This window comes from Herpailurus yagouaroundi, unplaced genomic scaffold (assembly GCF_014898765.1).
Source record: "Herpailurus yagouaroundi ecotype Mexico unplaced genomic scaffold, PumYag 202, whole genome shotgun sequence".
Classification (NCBI taxonomy): domain Eukaryota; kingdom Metazoa; phylum Chordata; class Mammalia; order Carnivora; family Felidae; genus Herpailurus; species Herpailurus yagouaroundi.
In genome coordinates, this window is record NW_024412433.1 from 2,381,590 (window position 1) to 2,395,160 (window position 13,571).

General features: G+C 46.8%; 1 long non-coding RNA gene across 1 annotated transcript; it reads right to left on the reverse strand.

Annotated features, from left to right (window-relative positions):
* Positions 1–561: 561 nt before the first annotated feature.
* Positions 562–11,948, reverse strand: LOC121014351 (uncharacterized). Its single transcript, XR_005783175.1, has 3 exons — positions 11,293–11,948; positions 7,286–7,459; positions 562–1,664 (listed from the first exon to the last, which is right to left on the reverse strand). It is a non-coding gene; the product is annotated as an uncharacterized LOC121014351 (long non-coding RNA).
* Positions 11,949–13,571: the final 1,623 nt, after the last annotated feature.

Consider the following 13,571-nt stretch of genomic DNA (forward strand, 5'->3'; position numbering starts at 1 on the left):
ATAGAAGATAGAAGGTTCCTCGTCCCCATGTGGATAATCTGGCTTGGGGGTGAAAATGCACCCGTACAAGACCCGATGATCCTTTCTCAGTCCCCTAAAGTCATTGACGACTCTGACATTCACTGGCCGGCCACCCTTGCTCGTCCTTTCAGAAGTTTAGATTCTCCTTGCCTGTTTTAAATAGCAAGGCTGCTATATGTTTGAAGCCCCCTTTATTTTATTTTTTAATGCAACAAAGCTAACACAAACCAGCTCTCGGGGTTTGTAGGAAAATCGCCGTATTTCTTTTCTCAAGTCATTGGATCTGATCCCATGCCCTCAGAGACACAGCAGAGACTGAGTCTGTCCCACGAGGCATGTTTTCATCAGCATTAAAGGACCTCACGGAGGCACCGATAGAGTATGTTTGAGTTAACTAATCATTTCATGTTCCTCTGAATATGTTTTAGTTGAACACGACAATACGATGGGTACAAGGGGACTTCCAAAAACTTCTAGAAGAAGCTGACTTCTGGTCATTCGAACAGGAAAAACATCCTTCTAAATTCTTTAAAATGGCCAAGTTAACTTTACATCTCAAAATGTACTAGGTAACCTATTTCTCTCTCTGGCCTTTCAATTTCACGTTTGAAGAAGCAGTGGTTCTACCTGAGGGGGAGAAAGAGGCCATTCTCTCTCTCCGGTTAGCTCGAAAATACTCCAAGTTTACAGTGACGGGTTTCATCAGCTACCACCCCGCTGGTTTCTAAGGTATGAGCTCTTTTTTATTATTTTTACCCTAATGCTAATAACAGCGGGTCCAAAGACAGGTGAGGAAATTTTGTGAGAGCAAGCCGCTATAAATTTTCAGACTCCCGGTTGCCCCCAGACGTGAGCCTGTCTGTTCCATGCAGGTCTACACCCGGAAGGCCCAAGAACACTCCTGTGGGAGCACAGATCTGCTGGAAAGATCACCAGCACAGCTGGGGAGGTGGCTTCTCGGTCTTCATTATTAATGATCTCTGAGACTGCCAAGTCCAGGCAAGTATTTGGTGACAGAATGTGTCAGGCTGGGGGGCAGAGGACGTGGGACAGTGAGGGCCAGCGACAGCATCCCCAAGCTCGGAGTAGGAAAGTGCATCACTTCTGCCTTATTTTTCCTTTCAAATTGCCTCCCAGAAATGGTGGAAACCCTATAAATATCCCCTGGGAAGATGCATGGGAGGAAGGGCCAGTGGTGAGAAGGGGGTCAGGGGAGTAGGGGGGTGAGCGGAACTTTTTGACTCTCATTCAGAACCAGGCGCTCCGGAAGCCTGCTGCTGCGGGGCGGTCCCTGCACAGAGTTCCTGAAGCTTCCACGCCCATGCCCAGCTCATTATCTCTGCTCTTTATCTGCAGGCGGAAATGGGAGCGTTGTGTGCAATGCTAGCTCCATAAATAAATGTTGAGGTCTAATTGCCGAGTGGGCACTGGCCCAGAAGGCTGTGGGACACTCTCTTGTCTCTTTCATCTCTGGTTGCCGCTGGCCCAGGGGGTGCATGAAACCTTGTGCTTTCTGCCTTCGGAGGGGGGCTCTGGTGGCCTCCATTCACTTTCCCACTTGAGAAATATTTACTTTGTACTAATTGGTCCCCCTCTTGGCAGCCTTGGTGCAATGGTCACAGTTTTTGACTTGAGGCTGAGTCCTGTGGGAAGAAGAGAAGGTGTCAGCATAGCTCAAGGGCAAAGAGCTAAGGGATAAGGGCACTTAACATTCTAGAACCTTCTCCCCACATGTCATTGGGTCCCAGAACAAAGAGGGTCCTCAAAGCCCCTGACAAGTGCTCCTCCCACCATCTTTTCTCCCCAGAGAAAGGTTTCTGACACTTTCTGACACAAGATTCTTGGGCAACATTTCTCGCCATTTGTTAAACCACAGTGCACCTTGAAGTCAAAGGATTCGTTTCCTTCCGGGGTTTTAATTTTTTAAACATCCATTATTTTGTGGTGCGTATAAAGCAGTACTCACAGTAGGAAGCTTGGAAACTACACACAAATGTGAAGAGGGGACTAGAAGTCTCCCACAACGTACTGCTCAGAGATAACCACCAAAAACATCACCAGCTGCGTGCTCTTTAAAAGAACCTGTGAGCATCTTCGGTCTACAGCAACATAATCTTTTTTTTTTTTTTTTGTACTTAACATTATCCCATGTACGTTTTCTTTTATTAAAAACTCTTGGGAAACAGTTTATATTGACTGTATAATATTTCACTGCTTAATCGTCCTTTGTTAATTTAAAGATGTAACTCTGATGATGGCTATTATAGTTATTCTCAGATTTCACTATTATAAGGGAGGTGGTGATGAGTATCTTCATGCCCAAATAATTGTCTCCATTTTTTACTATTTCTTTAAAGTAGGTGATTCAGCCTGGCATTCCTGGGTCAAAGACGATGGACACACGATCACTTTGAATACACTTCACACACTCTCTGAAAGTGTCCCTACAGTTTGTATCCCCACCCCTGCCATAACCCAGGCATTCACCCTGTCCCCAGAGCAGGACATGACCATTTTTAAAAACATTCTCTGCTTAGGGGTGCCTGGGTGGCTCAGCCGGTTAAGGGTCCCACTCCTGGTTTCAGCTCAGCTCATGATCTCATGGTTTGTGAGTTTGAGCCCCGCATCAGATCCTCTGTCTCCCTGTCTCTCTCTGCCCCTCCCCTGCTTGCTCTCTCTTTCAAAAAGGAATAAACATTTACAAATTCATTCATTAACTAATTTAATTTTAAAAGTCTCTGCTCCTGATAGCTTATTGTCCTGATCTGCGTTTCTTTGACCATTATCAATGTTAAACTCACTTAAAAAAAATTTTTTTTTTTAATCTTTATTTTTGAGAGAGAGAGAGACAGAGCATGAGCAGGGGAGGGGCAGAGAGAGAGAGACAGAATCCGAAGCAGGCTCCAGGCTCTGAGCTGTCAGCACAGAGACCGACACGGGGCTCAAACTCACGAACTGTGAGATCATGACCTGAGCCGAGGTTGGACGCTCAACCGACTGAGCCACCCAGGCGCCCTGAACTCACTTTTAATTTATGCATAACGCATGTCACGTTTTGTATTATTGTTACTTAAAATGTTACGTCTTCACTCTAATGATGGCAGCTGTACAAGGCAGTTGGTGTGTTTTCCTACCTAGCTAATCAACTGTATGAATACCACTTAATGACTAATCTCCCCAGTCTTGACTGCTTTGTGATGCCTCCTTTTGTCAAGTGCCCACTTCTCTGTCTCTGGGCCATCTGTCCTGCTCCTTTCGTCTGTCTGTCCCGGATCTGCACTGACCAACGTAATGCTGGTAGGTCTTTACCGTGTTCTGATGTCTGGTCTACCCTGGAGACTGGCAAAGCTGTAGCTCCCTTGTTGTGTGTCTGTCCTTTTATCCAGGTCACCTTGAAGATTTTTCTCCTTGGTATTTGGCAGTTCGCTATGGTCTGTCTTCATATGAATTTGCTTTATTTAGCCTGTCTACGATTTCAGGATGTTTCTAAATCATAGCACTTACACCTTCCTTCTGTTCCAGAAAATGTTCAGGGGCCATCTCTGCAAACACTGCATGTTCCGAAGCCCCACTGTTGCTTTTCTGGAGTCCTACAGGGCGCATATTTAAATTTCTTATTTGTTTTCTATGTCTCTGAATTTCCAATTTGTATTCCCATGTCTTCATCTTTCGGTGTTGCTTGCTGCCGAGCGACCACACTTTTTCCACTTGGTGATTTCTCTCTTCAGCTACATCATGTCTATTACTGGAAGTTATTTTCTTCTTTCTACTTCACTAACCAGGGTTTCTATTTGATTGTTTTTCAGATTTTATGTTTGTTTCATAATTGCCTGTTCTTATTTTGCTTTCCTTTGGGTCTTGGAGTATGTAAAGTATCTTTACTTTAGAGTTTCATTCAGATTATTCTAGTACATCTGGTTCTTTGGGTGTGAATTCTTCTGCTCGGGGGGGGATGAGTTCTGTGATCTGTCTTTGTTGACGCTCACTGGACTTACCCACAGCAAATTCTTGTCTGTGAGCTTGGTTTTCAGCATGGTGTTTGCGCACTCCAAGAGCAGTGTGAATTTGGGCCTCACACATGCACAAAGCATAGCCTTATGAAAGTTTTCCTCTAGACCATGACCTGGGGCCAGAAGCACAGATTTTTCTGCTCTGTCCTTTCTAATTTCTCATCTGCTCGATTCAAATAAGAGTGTTTCCAGATCCTCACTGTTCATGGTCACTTGTGGCCTCTGCTACCACAAAGCCTCCACAACCCCCTTGGGAGTGCACAACCCCAACCCCTGCTCAGTGCTGTAGCTGCCAATATTCTTCTTTATTTCTGGGAGCTGGAGATTTTCCTTTCTTGCTTTCTGTCTTGGCTCAATACGTTAAGGCTAAATCAGCAGTTCTAAGTGTTTGGAGCAGACATGGACAAATCTCATGACTGCCGCATCCTTTGGAATGACCAGAAATTTACTCAGTTATTGTGGATTGAAGCATGGTCATATCTACATGGGCTGATCCTCTGCTTCTCTTCCCTATCTTCCTGTCCCTTCTTTTCCTCATCTGTTGAAGTCATGTCCACTTCTACCAGATGCACCTATTTTAATGAAGTGAGAGAAATCCTGTAGGAATTTCTACTTGAATTAATTTAGAAGGAGTTTATGTTTTTATGATATTTAGTCTTCCTTAACTAGAAACATGGTATAATCAGTTCCAAGTATCATGTTCCTTCTTCTGTCCTTTACTCTATGCCTCCTTTCTACCTTTCCTCTTTTCTCCTTTCATTACTCCCTTCCTCCCTTCCTCCCTTCCTTCCTTCCTTCCTTCCTTCCCTCCCTCCTTCCTTCCTTTGTTTCTTTCTTCCTCTTTCCTTTTTTCTCTCCTTTTTCCAAAATAGTCATTAGATGTGAAAGTTACTCTGGGTAGTGAGTGACGGGTCCTCTTGACTTGCATGCACAGGTCTTTGCAAACAGCTCAGGAACATTTTCTTCTATCATAACCTTCATTGGCCTTTTCTACTTCCTCTTTTTTCCATGGGTTGGATCTTTATCCTCTGTCTTCTGCGTCTATCATTTTCTTGCTCATAATTTTCTTATCTGCACTTTGAGATAACGTTGAAAATCTTGTTTTCTTCACTACGGACTCAGTTTTCTGCAGGTGAACAGTCTTCACTGCCTCATTGCTGACTCCCTCCTCCCAGGCGGTGCAGACTCAGAACCGGGGAGTAAGCGATGACCAGCAGGTGTCAGTGACTTTCCTCTCTTACCTCACCCTACGGCTCTTGGAGGGGAAACAGGCTTCGGTCCTCACTTTTGTTTCTCTGTCCACGTGCCCGGCAGCTCCTCCTGACTCCTACGTGTCCTCTGTATCACACCTGCACTGCTCACAGCAGTCCCCAAAGGACTTCAGGGTCAACCCATAGCCTCAAGGAAACAATCTGTCTTACAATGAGTGTCTCTCAAATGCCCGGGGTCCAGAAGATGGTGTAAAGCCTGTCTTTACTCTCTTGTTGAAGTGTCTTTTAGTTCCTGGAACTGCCTATCTGAGCCTCTATGAGTTTCGCTTCCCCTGAACTGCACCTCTGTATAGATGCTTGTCTGCCTCTGCCTACCTCCCCCTTCCTAAAGATCACACACACACACACACACACACTGATAAAACTAATAAATTAATTCAGCAAAATTGCAGGGTATAAGATCAACACACAAAAATCAGGTGCATTTCTATACACTAACAATGAAAAGTCCGAAAGTGATATTAAATAAACAATTCCATGTATAAGAGCATCGGAAAGAATTAAAGACTTAGGAGGAGAAAGACTTGCACCCTGAAAACTACAAAATGTGGCCACCAAGCTGCACTTGGAAATGGTGAAGACAGTATATTTACAAACTCGACTGGTCTTACTAGTAATTGATATTAATCAAATTTGTATGCCTGGCACTCCATGAGCCTGATCCAGGCCCTTCCTCACTTAATGCAACATGAAGGCGTAAGTGTCCTCTGGAGGACCCAGCCAGGACCCTGTGTCCAGGGAGCGGCCGGCCTCAGGGTGGCTGCCATCTCCCCTCCCTGATGGGCAGCCCAACTGGGCCTCCATGACTACAGGTCAAGTCTTGGGCAAGCTTCTTAGTCACACTGGCCCTGATTTCCTCCCATCTCTGTTGGGATTTTTAGAAAAGGGGATAATGGATATTATTTTGATTTATTCCTCTGTAGTTACAAATTTGTTATTTCCATTTAATGCAGGGGTGCCTGGGTAGCTCAGTCGTTGAGCGTCCTACTCTGGCTCAGGTCATAATCTCACAGCTGGTGGGTTCGAGCCCCGCGTCAGGTTCTGTGCCGACAGCTCAGAGCCTGGAGCTGCTTCGGATTCTGTGTCTCCCTCTCTCTCTCTGCTCCTCCCCAGTTCGCACTGTGTCCCTTTCTCTCTCAAAAATAAATAAATGGTAAAATGTTAAAAAGGCCAGAAACTGTTTAATGCGAAAGCAACACATGTTGACTGTTGAAAAATACATAAAATAATAGATTTTTTTCAAAAAAGAATGACTCCTCCAGAATCCCACTTCCAGAGATAGTGATTGTCGACTTCTCAGAGGACACCCCTCTTTCCTCCCTCATATATTGTTTTTATGCAACAGAAAGGTGGTCGTGATTTTTGAAAGCTTGCTTCTGAAATGCAAAGTCACACTGTTTCCCTCTTTCCGTGTCATCAGACCTCCTCCCGATGTCTACACAGCATTCCTTTGTAGTGTGTACTATGTCTCATTTCCATCTGCTGGGGGCTATGCCCGCCCCCAAGGCCTGAGGCCATGTTGCTCTGACATTTCACACTCAGGTCGTTTCTAACTTTTTGTTACTATAAACAGAACTGCAGTGACCACACTTCCAGCTACCTATCTGCACACATTCATGAGGATTTCCTTAGGTTAGTGCTTTAGAAGGAAATGGCTAGATTAAAGCACATGTATAATTGTACAGCCTTTTTTTTTTTTTTTTGAAGGTCAAATTGGAAGGGGCATTTTAAAAAGTTGGCTCCGTTTTCAAACAGAGAAGACAGGCTCGTTACTCAGGACACATCACTTCAGAGGAGGCCAGAGGCTGCATGACCACGGAGGGTGGTCCTGTGTGAGGACCCAGGGGCAGAGCACTGCTGGGACTCTCTTGCCCCTGTTTCTCTGGGTCCATGAGTTCCAACTTTCTCACCTGCATTTTGTCTTCTTTCACCCAGTTGACGTTGGCCACCTTGACCTTGGTCATCAACAGCATGCTGACTCACCTGTGCCTGCACCTCCCAGTAGACCAGCACCACCTGCATAGATACATTCAGCCCGGCTCTGCTGGGGGCTATGTCCGCCCCCACGACCCAAGGCCCCTCTGCACCACTGGTTCATGTAGGGGAGGATGAGTTCCCCAGAAGGAGAGACTACGGTTCCCAGGAAAGGGAGGAAGGCTGAAAAGGCAAAAAGACAGACTCCCACAGTTGGTCCACATTTAGAATTGGACACCAGTTCTCCCAAGGTTTCAGAATAACCACTGAGTCTATTCGTTATGTGAAAAAAGTTTGCTGATGGACTGTTGGCGTCATGTGTAGAGTCCGTTGACATCCTTCATTCATGACCCAGAATTTGTCCAGTCCTGATTAGGGCGTAGTTTACATTGGCTAAAATCTACCCTACAAAGGACAGACTTGACATATAGCTCCATAACAATCAAGATGGAAAACAATCCCACCATAGTTTAAAATACCTAACCTATTCTTTTTAATCAAGAAGACATAGCCAGTGGTTCATCAGAAACAGAGATTTAGGGGCGCCTGGTGGCTCAGTAGGTTAAGGGTCCTACTCTTGATTTCAGCTCAGGTCATGATCTCACAGTTGGTGGGTTCAAGCCCCAAGTCAGGTTCTGCGCTGAGGGCGTGGAGCCTGCTTGGGATTCTCTGTCTCCCTCTCTCTCTCTCTGCCCCTCCCCCACTCTCTCTCTATAAAACTAAATAAATAAACTTACAAAAAGAAAGTGAAATTTAGTTTCAAAACATTTAATATGTAAAAATATTTAATATACAGTTAGTTACCTTTCATTACATTTACACTGAATTTGTTCAAATGGGGGGATAGCAGAAACTGTGTGTGTGTGTGTGTGTGTGTGTGTGCACCCGCTCACACACACACGTGTAATTCCAGCAACACTAATTCAATAAATTGCCTTCAAAAGCACTCAAGTATTCTGTCTCCTGCCAATGTGTTGTTCACAGTCCCACATCTTTGAAATGCCCACCCAAGTTGAGCTGAAAGTCCCTTTCCAGGACAGTAGGACGGGGTGGGAGTTCGGCTGGGAGATCGGAACGGTAATAGCGTGGGGAAAAGGTCACAGAGTGATGGGGTGGGGAGGCTTGGTGAGGAGCTGGTGCAGAGCGGGGCTAGGGCAGAGCAGAGGGTCCAGGGGGAGGGCAGACGATGTGGAGAGCAGGCAGCATGGGGCCAGGCTGCTGGAAAGCTCCTTGCCACCTTGATTTTGTCTCTCTCAAAGCACACCTGTGATCACACACAAGCTCTTTTCTGCAAACACCCTCCCCATGAAGCAGAGTGAAGTTGCAAGCACTTCCAGAATGTAACCGCAGCACCAGTTACCTAACCTCTCGGGGTAAGTTACTTTAAACTGATAATTTTGTGATCTCAAAGAAGGGTAGTATTTAGAGGCAGAAGGGAAGGGAACCAAGCCTCAGTTTCAGTGACAGCGCTAGAATGAATGTGGGCATCCCAGGAAACCCTGCTGCTTGTGAGTCTGCTTTTCCTTGGACTAGCGTCCAGACCCATCGTGTGGAATTCAGGACAACAGCAACAAATTACACAGCTGAGTGCTCTGTGTATTTCCTGTGTTCCTGTAGGACTCTGAGTATTTTACATGGATCGATTTGTGTAATCCACACCATGTAGGTGGCCAGCATTAGTAAATATCCATTCCACAGGTGGGAAAATGTATATAAAGAGGAGGCCACCTGCCCAGAAATTCACAGCTGGTAAAGCGTGTAGCTGGGGTCTGAGCCAGAGTCTGCATTTGTAACCACTACCTAACCCCTCTTTCAAGGGCAAGAGCACAGGGGAGACAGAAAGATGGGTTGGAAACCATGAATGTAGACATGTATCATCTCCAAGGTAAGATGTTCCCCATATATAAAGTGAGAAGAACACTTTATAAATCTATATATATATATATCCATAAACAACAACAACAACAACAAAAAAAAAGTCATCCAATTCAAAAATGGGCAAAAGACTCAAACAGGCATTTCTCCAAAGAAAGTATGCAATGGCTGATAAGCACATGAAAAGACACTCAACCTCACTAATCATTAGGGAAATGCAAATCAAAACCATGACAAGATGCCACATCTCATGCATTAGGATGACTATTAAAAAAAACAAACAAACAAGAACCCAAAATAAGAAGTGTTGGCCAAGGGGAGAAAGCAACACTTGCTTTCTACTGTCTGTCAGTAGATAAATGGATAAACAAAATGTGGTACAGGATGGAACAGAGCATTAACCTTAAAAAGGAAGGGAGCGGGGCGCCTGGGTGGCATAGTCGGTTAAGCATCTGACTTCAGCCAGGTCACGATCTCACAGTCCGGGAGTTCGAGCCCCGCGTCAGGCTCTGGGCTGATGGCTCGGAGCCTGGAGCCTGTTTCCGATTCTGTGTCTCCCTCTCTCTCTCTGCCCCTCCCCCGTTCATGCTCTGTCTCTCTCTGTCCCAAAAATAAATAAACGTTGAAAAAAAAAAATTAAAAAAAAAAAAAAAAAAAAAGGAAGGGAGCTGGGACACAGGCTATAACATGGACGAAACTTGAAGACATGTGCTACACGAAATAAGTCACACGTGAGAAAAATATTGTATGATGCCACTTCTGTGAGGTACATACAGTAATTACATTCAGAGAGACAGATGAAGGATGCGGGCATTGGGGGCTGGGGGAGGGGCAGAGAGTCTGTTTCATGGCGACAGAGTTTCCGTTTGGGAAGATGAGAAAGTTCTAGAGACGGATGGTGCTGATGGCCACACAGTTTTACATGAATGTACTTAATGCCCTTAAACTGTGTACTTTAAAATGGTTACAAAGGTAAATTTTATAGGTAATGTGTGTGTTTTATCACAATAAAAACTCTGTCAAATCGTGAGCCCATTTGCAAGTGACAGAGGGGGAGGGAAGGAGAGGTTTTTATGGACTCCGGTAGGAATTGCCTTCCTCATATTCTCCTGTCCACTTTCTACACATTCCCAAGGACTTTTATGACAACCAGAGGTCATTTTCACAATCAGGAAGAGAGCAAAGGTCATTTACGGACATCTCCTTTCTTCCCACTTCGTTCCCCCCTCCCTCCACTGGCACCTGGTTTTGTTCTTCTTGATTGCTTGTCCCTGGAGGTGGCAAAGATATTATTAGACCCATGTTTCAGACAAGAAAATAAAGATTCTGGGAAACAAAATGAATCACACAAGATCAGCAGCTAGGTGGGAAAGCCTGGAACCCCTCGAGGCCCCGCAGGGGACATCAGACCCCCCCCCCCACCGCCACCCTGCTGTCCCCCAGAGACTGGGACCACTGGCCCCTGGGCCCTTTCACCATCTCTACATACACGTACGATGTGTTTGTTTCAAGCCCCTGGAGCCCATGCCACCAGGGCCACTGTGAAATGACGCTGGTGGTCGTGACGTCTGGGGTGTGGCTTGTAGCGTGCCAGGCTCACCACCACCTGGGACCCGGGGCTGCACTAACCTGGCCACAAACATGAGGGACAGAAACCCTCTTCCGACCTCGTCATCCAGAGAACTCTCAGGCTTTGCCTCACTTCCGGGCGTTAAGGGCCAGCACGGGAGGTGGGAAGCCGGCAGCCTGCGCCTGTGGCTCATGGCCCTCTTGGGATCCCCAGAGGCCTTGGGTGCCTTCCGTATCCATGTTGTCCCCGGGCCTCGGCCTCGGCCCGGGAGTCCTGCAGAGCCCCAGGGCCACGTGTCGGCTCCTGTCCCCACCACGCGGACACTCTACTCCCAGCACGTGCTGACTCACTTGACCAGCGACCCCTGGATCTTCACACTGCACTTTCAGAATGGCCTTTTTTTGGGAACGGGACACCAGGGCGCCGGGGGGGGGGGGGGGGGCGCTATACAAATGATCTGCTTTGAGTGAGATCGACGTACCCCATTTACAAATCTGTTATCTTTTCTTAGTTGTCTCTTGTAGATGCCACAAATCACAATTGTTTACACCCCATCTCTCACGTTTCTCACCTGCGTCGTAAGACACTTCCACGAGTCACGCTGGCCGCGGGCTGTATTTGACAGGCTCTGCCTGTCTCCGAGCCGGAGCCGCGTGCTGGGCCAGGCTGCCCGGGGCCCGCAGGCAGCCTTCAGCTGTGCCGTGTTTCCCAGCAGGGAGAGACTGAGCCTGGGTGGTCAGGAGCCCACAGGCGGGGCGGCCCCCAGCCGACGACACTTGTTGGCCGGTCCCTGGCCTCTTTCCCAAATTTTGCTCCTTCCCGGATGTTAGCAGTGACAACATCTCCCTCTTCAACAGAAACAAAAAAACAAAAAAAAAACAAAAAAAAACAAAAAACAAAAAACAAAACAGGACCTGCCCTTCTTTAAAAAATAAAACCAACTGTCCTTTGCAGGTCATACCGTCCAGGCCTGAGCTGGGTTAATTCGGATCTTTCTGAAGAGACCTCTAACCATATCCCATTTCTATAGACATCGTTGACAGAGTTAACAGAGTTTTCCTTTTCTTTTTAAGTTGCAGACGCTTAAAATTCGGTTGGCCTTTGAGCTCCCAAGGGGATTCCCATCTCCAGCCCCCATGTGCCGTTGCCATGGTGATCTCGCCTTCCCTTTAAAGTCTGGAATGCCACATTCCATAAGATTTGCACAGAAAGTTGCTTGATCATACGCAAAGGCCTGTCTGTCAGTCTCGAACATTCTGTATCAATAAACACTCCGAGACCCCCTCTCTGCCTTGCCGTAAACCTTCAGGCTTTGAGACTCATTTGGGAGATTCTGGAGGAGCCCGGGGAAAATAGAGCCCCCGCCGGGTACAGCATGGATTGTCTCCTGATTCCTGCCCGCGGCATGCTAGCGTTCGAAACCGTTATTCCAAGAAGAGAAACACGCACCACAGAGCAGTGGCAAAATTATATGTGTAGTTGACCCCCGTGCTGGGCTCAAAATACTGAGTTTTACGCGGACACTGCGGCCATTTAACATTTAAAATATTAAAGCACATTTAAATCCTCAAATGAATAAGTGACTTTAATTACAGAAAGAACTGGACTTCGAGGAAATGATGGTTATTTGCTGGAGGAAAATAGCCTCTAAGTCGCCTTTATGACTTAATGGTTGGTAATTTTTGAGGGACTATTCGCTTCTCTAAGCCTGTGTGTTCAAACATTTTCTGAAACAGGGATGGGACTAATTGCTCTCCGGTAAAAGATTGTTCCCTATTTTGTGTTCCCTATTTCAGAGGGATGAAAATAAACAAAAGATACAATGTTTCTTTGTACAGAGCCCCGGGCTTTGTCAAAAAAAGAACTCCTGCAATCAAAATAAAGCACCAGGAATAGAACTGATGCTTTGTTACAGTAAAACAAAATTCCTCTGCATTGAATAATGATGGATTTTATGTTTGTTACTAAGCAGAGATTTTTTTTTTTTTTTTTAATTCCAGGAGTCTGTCCTTCATTGTGTGCGACCGGGCTCGCCGTGATATTGAACAGTGAGGTGTCAGCAGCTGATTAAAGGCGAGCAGGGGAGCCCAGCTGATTACACGGAGCCCTCGGCTGGCGGTCCCGGGGCCCGGACTGGACCGGGGCCGACAACACCTGTAGATTTACGGGCAGGAGCAGAGCTGGGGCCCGACCCGGGCCGAGCGCTCTTGTAATGAATCCAGAAAAAGTACACAAACCCGTTTCCCCTCCAAGATAGAGGCCACGTGGCAAGGTTTTCAGATGTGGGGGGTGTGTTGGGGAGGGGTCCCCACAGGTGCGCCCACCGCCTCCAACCTGCTGGGAGCGCTTGCACAGTAGAGTCAGGGGCCGTGCTTCCGCTCCGGGAGCCAGCGCCAGAGGACGTGGAGTTAAGGCATCCCAGTCCGAGCAGCGAGAGCGGGCGGACTCGTGCCTGCACACAGACGGCCGTCCTTGTCCAAACATCAAGGACCAGGTAAATGCAGAGCCTCCGCGATGTGCTTACTTCGTGTGTCACTGCTAAGCAGCAAGTGTCACCTGGCATGGCACGTGAGACCAGCCTCCTACCACTCATTCCTGCCACGCTCTTTTCTCCTTACGAGAGACACTTCTGGGGACGAGGCTCAGCAAACAGTCAGTGGTCCCAGACCTGATGTCTCATAAACCTGTTGTCATATAATGAGTCGATGGGCCCAACACATTCATTTTAAAACCCCGCGGGGCATGTATCTTGGAAGAAATGTTGCAGTCTGCAGTGACTGTGTGTCCATGTGTAAGTAAGGGCGTGGGTGTTGTGTGAGAATTGTGCACGCTCCAGAATTAGAGAAGAGA